Below are 10,116 nucleotides of genomic sequence, written 5' to 3'. Positions count from 1 at the left end.
GGACAAGTCCAGCGAGCCAACTCCATCACCACCAACATTACCCTCATCAAACCTGTCCCTACCAACTAACTCCGCAACTATCAAACTCGGCTGCCATAGGAAACCGGTAGATGTCTTTCCCAAGCGCAGGCATCCTCTTAAAGCTAGAGACTTGATGCTTGTTTGTTTAACTTTTCAAGCGATTTAAGAAAAAAAGGTTTACTTGTATGTGTTGTGTACCACAATTTGGCCAAGTAAGGCCTACATCTAAAATTAAATAAACCACTCCTAAATTAATCAACAACAGCCCCGTAACAGTATGATAGATGTGGGGGGCATCCTGGTAGCAGCAGAGTATCAATCTGGTACGATTCTGCAAAAAGATATGTCTCACAATACATGATGCCTCAGTGAATACATTGCATTCAATGGGGGGGGGAAGATTAGCCTCACACTATTGATGCCTAGAGAAATGCATCAAGGATATGATGCATAAGTGAATACATTGCGTTCAATGGGAGGAAATAATCATTGCACTGTGGATGCCTAGGGCAGGCAGGAAGACAGACATAAACTAATCCCACAAGCTCCTCTCTTTCTTCTTTCTCTCCCTCCCTTTGCCTCCCTCTGTCTCTCTACCTCTTTATCCCCCACCCTTCTCTTCTCTCTCCCTCCCCCTTCTTTCACCCCTCCAACCTCTAACCCCTCTCTCACTTCCTTCCTCCATCCTGCCCTCCATCTCGCCCTTTCTCCCTCCTCTCTATCTCTCAATCTCATGCATGTAAATTATGCACATGATGCCTTTCTCTAGGAATCCATATTGTGATGCTACTCTCACCCCCATTGAATGCAATGTTTAATGTCTTGTGAAGCCTATCTTTTTGTTAATTGTACCACTTTGATGCTTTTTAATGATTTCATCATATCCATGTGGAGAAATGGAAAGAAGCTAAACATTTCAGAGCTTTATCTCCCAATGAGTTTTTACAATGTCATTGTGTATCAAGCACCTCCAAGAGGTTTTAGCATTTACAATTAATGAGAGATTTCCTGACTTCAATGGACTGAAGAGGAAGGGAGCAAACAACATTGGTTTGTTCTAGACAACATCTCTTCCTTCCTCTCCGTTAGCACAGTGTCAGCGTGAGGCATTCAGATGTATTTTCCTTCAAAAATTTGACCCAGAACCAGACCTGGGATAACTATAGTTTTAACTATGCTTTGTGGAAATTAACTATTTTTCTGGGGGAACAAATAGTTACTTTAGGGGTGACTACAACTATTTGAAAACAGATCCCAAAAAATGACTACTTTTGAAAACTATTTGAATACAGATCTCAGGAAGTGACAACTTTTCTGAAACTATTGGATTAGCTGTATCTGGAACTGCATGTTGAAGATAGAAATATAATTAATAGAGCACACACAATCTCCTACACTATTCCAATCTATCTGAACATCATATTTGAACTACACAATACATTTCTATTTTTGTGAATGTCAATTTTCCTGAATGTCCATTGCCTCAGGTGTACATGATCAAATCAAACCAATGATATGTTGTACGCATTAGTATAAATAAGTTGTGACCCTCAACTACTGTATGACTCTTTCAACATGCCATTGAAAAGGTTGAAAGCTGCAACTCATTTTATGATACCTGAAAATACTGCAGAGTAATTCAAAGCCATTTGCAAACATTGCAAATAGCAAGTTGGATGCTTAGCAAAAACAACTTTGAACCTCTTTGTCCATTTGAGGGTAAGTGTTCTTGTTTTAAACACACACTATATCATTTTAAAAGGGGTAGTTTATTCAGAATACAAACTAACATGATTGCCCACCTAACTTGGCTGTAGTTGATTGAAGAATGGGATATTTAGTTTCCTTTAGACACATAAGACATATTTTGTTACTGTTAGTATTCTCAACAACTCATAACATTCAACTGTTATTGTGCCTGTGTAATACAACTGTAATTACTTCTGGAGCAACATTTTATTAGCATACATACTACTTTGGTAATTGCATAGCAATGAGCTGAGAGTTTGTGTAACTACTGCACACAAGAGGAATGGTGACTGTTCCTTATTCCAATTGTAATAACTCCATTATTATGCAATTAAAAAGCCATTTCCAAAGTCCTATGTAACAACAATGTTGCTATTGTAATAATCACACATTTACTACACATGTATAAGAACGTGATGTCAAGTGTTACTGTATTACTCATTATGAAAATACATTTCTTAGTCATTTTGAAGCTGCAAAAGTGGTCTACTCTAATGTTGAGGTGGTTCCATGTCCCTAATTTATTTCATACTCGGCTATATGCTATATTAAGATTCATATCTACGTAAATGTAGTTGTTGCACCACTAAATTACATTTTCTCTGGTAAACACAATAGATTTGTTCCCACATTTAAGTCACCAGTTTATATTCCTTATCTCATCATTTTGTTTTGTGTGACTCAGATGTTTGGCATGAGACTTTCTCCTCACCGCCCAAAATCCACCCATGTCTGTTTCCCACACAAAGAATAGGGTAATTTCGACATTAACAGTGTCAAATAACCATAAATAAAACCACCAAACTGAGTGTTATTTCATGCCTTATCTTCAAATGCACACTAGGTATAGAAACATGAGACAAAAGGCTTTATCGTTTTGCATGTATGGCTGTTTTTTAACACAACTAGTATTTAGACTCTGTTGATAGAAATATGCTATCATTCTAGGGCATAGCGGTGGCATAAAAAAAAATGAACAATGGCAAATTGACCGATATTTCAACACATGGCACATGACTACTCAATATGACTGTGCATTGTGATGTGTGTAATGTCTGACAAGAAACAGTGAAACACCATTCCATACAATGACATTTGGTATCACTAGAAAATGTGGTGTTATGGAGACGGTTTAGACGGTTTAACCTCAGCAGACATTTCTCCCAAAGCCCTTCCTTGTTTTCTTGATTTCATTTAATCTAATTTAATTCTCATAATGTTTCTTTTGTTTGTGTTGCGGCCACTCTATCCTGTTGTATTGTTTGGTTTGGAATTAAGCCTATACAATGCTAATTAGCAAATATATTGTTATTACTCATGAGTACTCAAAAGTATATATGCTAAAATCCTAGTCAATGTCTGCTTTAGAAATGGTTATGAGCATTATGTATGAAGGTGTTTTGCCTGTGTTTATAAACTGGGTAGTTTGGATACTGATGCTGATTGGCTAAAACAGCATTCCTGCCGTGTGTATCTCAGACAATATACCATGGGTACGACACAAATATACTTCTTTACTGTTCTGAGTGTTACGTTCCCCAGCAAGAAACCAAAATTTGTGACTCAAACAGAAAGGAGAACTAACAAGGAGTCATTAACAACCAAAATGAAACAGGTGGGGTTCTAGAAGGGGTTCTGAAACACACTCATGGGAGTGTCCACTGAAAGTTGACTACCAACAACAACTGGGACCTAAAAGACACCCACCATGAGTGCCCACTAAATAAAGGATAGTTTTTTTTTTATCAAATAGGGAGAGCAAACTAAAAGGTGTTAACCCTCTACATCTCTCAAGGGTCAGTCTGTCTTAAATATAATCTGTGCCGGCACAGTTGTAACAAATATTGACTAATGAGGTGACACCAACCGGTGCGGCAAACGTGCTAACGTCAAACCTCAAAACATGAATGGAATAACCAATGCATGTAACACTATGATATTTGTGTTTCTATTTGTATTTATTATATTATGCTTCCAAGGCAGCAGCTACTCTTCCTGGGGTCGAGCAAAAATAATTAGTTTTTTAATGGCATAGAATGCCCAGCGTGCTTTCTCTCTCAGTTTATTCACTGCCTCATGTTGGTGTCCAGTTGAGCTTATTTTTAAACCAGTACATGTTTTCTACCAATTGAGAACTTTGGTCTAATACCGTGAGATCTGGATCTTCTCTGGAAAATTATTATTTGTGTATTTTTGGGGTATACTGCCAGGGCCTAGGTCTGTCAGTACTGCTCTAGCAGGCCTTGTGCTGTGGGTGACAGCAGGCAGAGGTCATCTGCGAAGAGCAGGCATTTAACCTGAATTGTGGAGACTAACACCAGGGGCTGAGGATTTCTCTAGAATAGTGGCCAATTTGTTGTTGTAAATATTGAAGCGTGCAGGGATCAGATTGCAACCCTGGCGAAGATCCAGCCCCTGGTTAAAGAATTCAGTTATTTTCTTGACAATTTTGATGCTGAACGTATTTGTATTTATTATGGATCCCCATTACTCTTCCTGGGGTCCAGCAAAGAAAAAGGAAGTTTATACAATTTTAAAAACATTGCAATACAATCAGAAATTTCACACCACACTGTGTGCCCTCAGGCCCCTACTCCACCACTACCACATATCTAAAGTACAAAATCCATGTGTATGTGTGTGTATAGTGCGTATGTTTTCGTGTGTGTGTATGCATGTGTCTGTGCCTATGTTTGTGTTGCTTCATAGTCCGCTATGTTCCATAAGGTGTATTTTTATCTGTTTTTAAAATCAAATTTTACTGCTTGCATCAATTACTTCATGTGGAATAGAGTTCCATGTAGTCAAGGCTCTCTGTAGTACTGTCTGATGATATAAAAGCAATAAGGCCTTTATTAACACATTATTTCACCTAGCATTTGGTTTGCAACAGCGGGGTGTTGTATGAACCTTGTTGTCTGCCGCTGCGACCCTCTGCAACAATGTTGCAATTTAGAAACGCGATCTCCCATGTACCATAGAGAGTGAATGGTGTCCTGATGAGACAGCAATTTTTCTGAGACGTGAAATTATGCATCAGCATTATTATTATGGATACATCTGAATAAATGTCAATAGAAAACAGCTAAAACAAAATGAAATGCAGTCATTCCAGCTGCAGAGTTTGACATGGTTTTGTTAGCTGTAGATGGCTAGCTAGCAGTGGAGAAGAAAGTTAGCTAGCCTGTATAGAAACATTTCTTTGTTTGCATAGCAGAGATGGAAAAAGAACTAGCAACCAGATTTTTGTCCGGACTATATCCTTTGGTGGAAGGATTAAAAGTATGATTTTATTTGTCAAAATAAGGTTTTAATGAAAATATGCAATATATATTTTTTATGTAGGTAACCAGTTTATAAAAGTAGGAGCAGAAGCACTTTGGGGGTGTGTGGTATGCACAATATATCACAGTTAACGGCTGTATCCAGGCACTCCTCTTCACTTCGTGCATAAGAACAGCCCTTACAAAATGACATTGGTTTCCTTACCCTGTAAGCAGTCTATGGACAAGGTATTGCAGCAATCCATACTTTGGCTGTGTTTCCCCTACCACGGTTTCCAAATACTCATGTTTTTGCATTTGTGGCACAAATCCCATGCAAGTTATGTTTCACTGGATGGATCACTCCAATATATTGGTACAGTTGAAGTCGAAGGTTTACATACAGCTTAGTCAAATATTTTCAAACTAAGTTTCTCACAATTCCAGACATTTAATCCTAGTTAAAATTCCCTGTCTTAGGTCAGTTAGAATCACCACTTTATTTTAAGAATGTGAAATGTCAGAATAATAGGAGAGAGAATGATTTATTTCAGCTTTTATTTCTTTCATCACATTCCCAGTGGGTCAGAGGTTTACATACACTCAATTCGTATTTGGTAGCATTGCCTTTAAATTGTTTAACTTGGGTCAAACGTTTCGGGTAGACTTCCACAAGCTTCCCACAATATGTTGGGTGAATTGTGGCCCATTCCTCCTGACAGAGCTGGTGTAACTGAGTCAGGTTTGTAGGCCTCCTTGCTTACACACGCTTTTTCAGTTCTGCCCACAAATTTTCTATAGGATTGAGGTCAGGGCTTTGTGATGGCCACTCCAATACCTTGCCTTTGTTGTCCTTAAGCCATTTTGCCACAACTTTGGAAGTATGCTTGGGGTCATTGTCCATTTGGAAGACCCATTTGCAACCAAGCTTTAACTTCCGGACTGATGTCTTCAAATGTTGCTTCAATATATCCACATAATTTTCCTCCCTCATGATGCCATCTATTTTGTGAAGTGCACCAGTCCCTCCTGCAGCAAAGCACCCCCACAACATGATGCTGCCACCCCCATGCTTCACGAATGGGATGGTGTTCTTCGGCTTGCAAGTCTCCCTGTTTTTCCTCCAAGCATAACGATGGTCATTAAGGCCAAACAGTTCTATTTTTGTTTAATCGTTTTTGTTTAATTTCTCTAAAAAGTACGATCTTTGTACCCATGTGCAGTTGCAAACTGTAGTCAGGCTTTTTTATGGCAGTTTTGGAGCAGTGGCTTCTTCCTTGCTGAGTGGCCTTTCAGGTTATGTCGATATAGGACTTGTTTTACTGTACCTGTTTCCTCCAGCATCTTCACAATGTCCTTTGCGGTTGTTCTGGGATTGATTTGCACTTTTCGCACCAAAGTACGTTGAGCGGTATGGCGGCTGGTCCCATGGTGTTTATACTTGCGTACTATTGTTCGTACATCATCGTCATCATCATCGTCATCATTTTCTAGAATTTTCCAAGCTGTTTATAGGCACAGTCAACTTAGTGTATGTGAACCTCTGACCCAAAGGAATTGTGATACATTGAATTATAAGTGAAATAATCTGTCTGTAAACAATTGTTGGAAAAATGACTTGTGTCATGCACAATGTAGATGTCCTAACCGACTTGCCAAAACTATAGTTTGTTAACAAGAAATTTGTGGAGCGGTCGAAAAACGACTTTTAATGACTCCAACCTAAGTGAATGTAAACTTCCGACAACTGTATCACGGAAGCATACATCCGAGGTGAGGATTTACAGATTTACTCCGGTGTACATCTGTGTCACGGCTGGGGTCCGCCCCTATATATAGACCCCATGCTCTCTTTCATTTTCTCAGCGGATGTCCATATGGTTTGAGGTACAACTTTTCTAAAGTTCACTTGGTAGGTCACTGGTAAGTGTAATATCTTAACGGAGTTACTACATCATATGGTGCTGTTTTCACTGTTTGGATATTAAACCGACTAGGTAATATTGCAGTTGGCGTAAAACAAAAACAAACATTTATTCCTCACCCGGTTCCTATTCCTCCAAGCGGGTCACGACATAAGCTCTCCCAGGGCGTCAGACCCCTGCTCCGTGGCCTTGTTGGCTTGGCTGAGCTTATGGCTTCCCTTTATGACTTGTGTATGCCCTGCCTGGGTTTGAGCCACAGCAAGCTATTAGTCCCTCTACTGGGCCTAGTTTCCCTCCCAGGAAGCGTGGCCGGAGCCACCGCAGGCAGAGCCCATCTGCTGCCAGTCCTGGACGGGGGCAGGAGTCGGACCGCTGAGACAACCTTGAATGGAGGGCGTTTGCCCAGCGTCATGAGGTTGATAGCTTCGATGGCTATTCCCTGTTGGCCAGTGATAGGCTGTTCCTGGGGGACGATGCTGGCACTGTTTACCACCGTGAGCAGGGCTACCAGGCTGACAGGCAATCAGAAGCCAGCAACAGGGCTTCATTGCCCCCAGTGGCTTGAGAGGCTATGAGGAGCCTACTCACTCAGGTAGCCACTGCATTGGACATCAAACTGGTGGACAGTGATGACTCTCCATCTGTCCCCATCTCTGCTGAGTTCCGCAAGGCCTTGCAGGAGAGTACAAGGGGGTATATCTGTAAATCCTCACCTCGGATGTATCCCTCCGCCGCGGAGTGATACCAATATATTGGAGTGATCCATATAGCTTACATAACCGTGGTTACATACGTAACCTTCGCTATGGTACCTATTCTATTAGCATTTTTTGCGCATAATGTCCAAATCATCCTGAAGTATCTACATTTGATTGTGTATCTCAACAAAGTCACTTATAGACAATTTGGACATGATGCGCGGAGATACTAATATAAGTACCATAACTTTCATGGGAGTTGTGCTACAAATTATAAAAGGTTAGCATTTGGAAACAGTGCCTGGGAAACTAAACCAAAGCATGGATTTCTGTCATACCTTGTCCAAGATATAAAGTGGTACCAATAATCCTTGTAATTTTGGACTTGCAGCAGTGTGTTTTGTTTGTTTTTTCAATCTTTCTGAGCATTTTCCTAAACAATTTTGCCAACCTTAAAACCTCTACCACTTCTCTCTCCCGGATCCGGGATCCTCCTCATCAAAAAAGCTGACTAGCATAGCCTAGCCTAACGGGACAGGGATATCATATAATATAATTTTCATGAAATCACAAGTCCAATACAGCAAATGAAAGATAAACAGCTTGTGAATCGAGCCATCATTTCCGATTTTTAAAATGTTTTACAGCGAAAACACAATATGTATTTCTATTAGCTAACCACAATAGCCAAACACACAACCGCATATTTTCACCATGTTTCTACCGCATAGGTAGCTTTCACAAAACCGACAAAATAGAGATAGGATTAGTCACTAACCAAGAAACAACTTCATCAGATGACAGTCTTATAACATGTTATACAATAAATGTATGTTTTGTTCGAAAATGTGCATATTTGAGGTATAAATCATAGTTTTACATTGCAGCTACCATCAAAAATATCACCAAAGCAGCCAGAATAATTACAAAGAGCAACGTGAAATACCTAAATACTCATCATAAAACATTTATGAAAAATACATGGTGTACAGCAAATGAAAGATAAACATCTTGTGAATCCAGCCAATATTTCCGATTTTTTAAGTGTTTTACAGTGAAAACACAATATAGAATTATATTAGCTTACCACAATAGCCAAACACACAAATGCATTTATTCACCGCAAAGATAGCATTCGCAAAAACCAGCAAAATATATAAAATTAATCACTAACCTTGAACAACTTCATCAGATGACAGTCTTATAATATCAGGTTATACAATACACTTGTGTTTTGTTCGAAGATTTGCATATTTATAGCTACAAATCTTGGTTATACATTGTGAATACGTAGCATCGATTCCCCAGAATGTCCGGAGATATTTTGGACACTCACCTAATCTGACCAAAGAACTCATCATAAACTTTACATAAAAATACTTGTTGTATGGCAAATGAAAGATACACTGGTTCTTAATGCAACCGCCGTGTTAGATTTTTAGAAATAACTTTACCATAACAAACAGCTTGCGTTATTGCGAGACAGCGCTCGCCAAAACGGCGGAGAATAGGAATCAACATTTTCCACAGAAATACGAAATAACATCATAAATTGTTCTTACTTTTGCTGAGCTTCCATTAGAATCTTGTACAAGGAGTCCTTGGTCCAGAATAAATCGTTGTTTGGTTTTAGAATGTCCTTTTCTTCTGTCGAATTCGCGCCACAATGCTAGCCAATGTTGATAACGTTCCCATTTTCTCTCGACGCAAAGAACGGAAAACTCCAAAAGTCCCAATAAACGTTGAATAATCTGATAAAACTCGGTTGAAAAAACCTACTTTACTAATTTTGTGGTATATCACCCATCATTTAATGAACATACAACGAATTTTGCCGGCTAAAGTGTAGGGTACGTTACTTACATTTTCCACAAAATTTGTTTGGAAGACCCTTTACCCCAAAAGTCCTAATTTAATTCTACATGCATGTAAATGAAATGATAATGTGACAGGCGAATATAATACAATGAATCAGTCCAACTTGGCCAATTTCACTTTCCATGCAACTCAGCCAGTGAAATGGTCCACCATTGGGATCTTATCAAAGGGATGAAAAGTGAATTAATAGCATGCAGGAAACCATTACTTTCGTTTTCCATATTAAAACATTTACAGTATAAGATATTCATATTTCTTAATTAAATTACTTGGCAGCTTCAGAGTGGCTTAGTGGCTATCATCCTCTTGAGTGCTAGTCTGGAGATCATCTGAATAAAATTAATGAAAAGATGCGTAAATACTGATGCAAGTTAGTCGAGTGCATTGAAATCAGTGTTACATCTGTAGGAAGCCATCTCTGGAATGTGTTCATTTTTGCACAGTGTCCTAGAAAGAGAGGGTGTTGTCCTTCGCTGAAGTCAATGTTGTTCAGCTAGTGTTTACACAGTGTGTGTTTCTGTTGAGAACAATGTCCTTGTGGTTTTGTAAAATGGCCACCCCAGATGCACAATAACATTACTA

The sequence above is a fragment of the Salvelinus namaycush genome, chromosome 8, assembly GCF_016432855.1.
Source record: "Salvelinus namaycush isolate Seneca chromosome 8, SaNama_1.0, whole genome shotgun sequence".
NCBI lineage: Eukaryota > Metazoa > Chordata > Actinopteri > Salmoniformes > Salmonidae > Salvelinus > Salvelinus namaycush.
Note: the sequence above shows the minus strand (reverse complement) of the source record.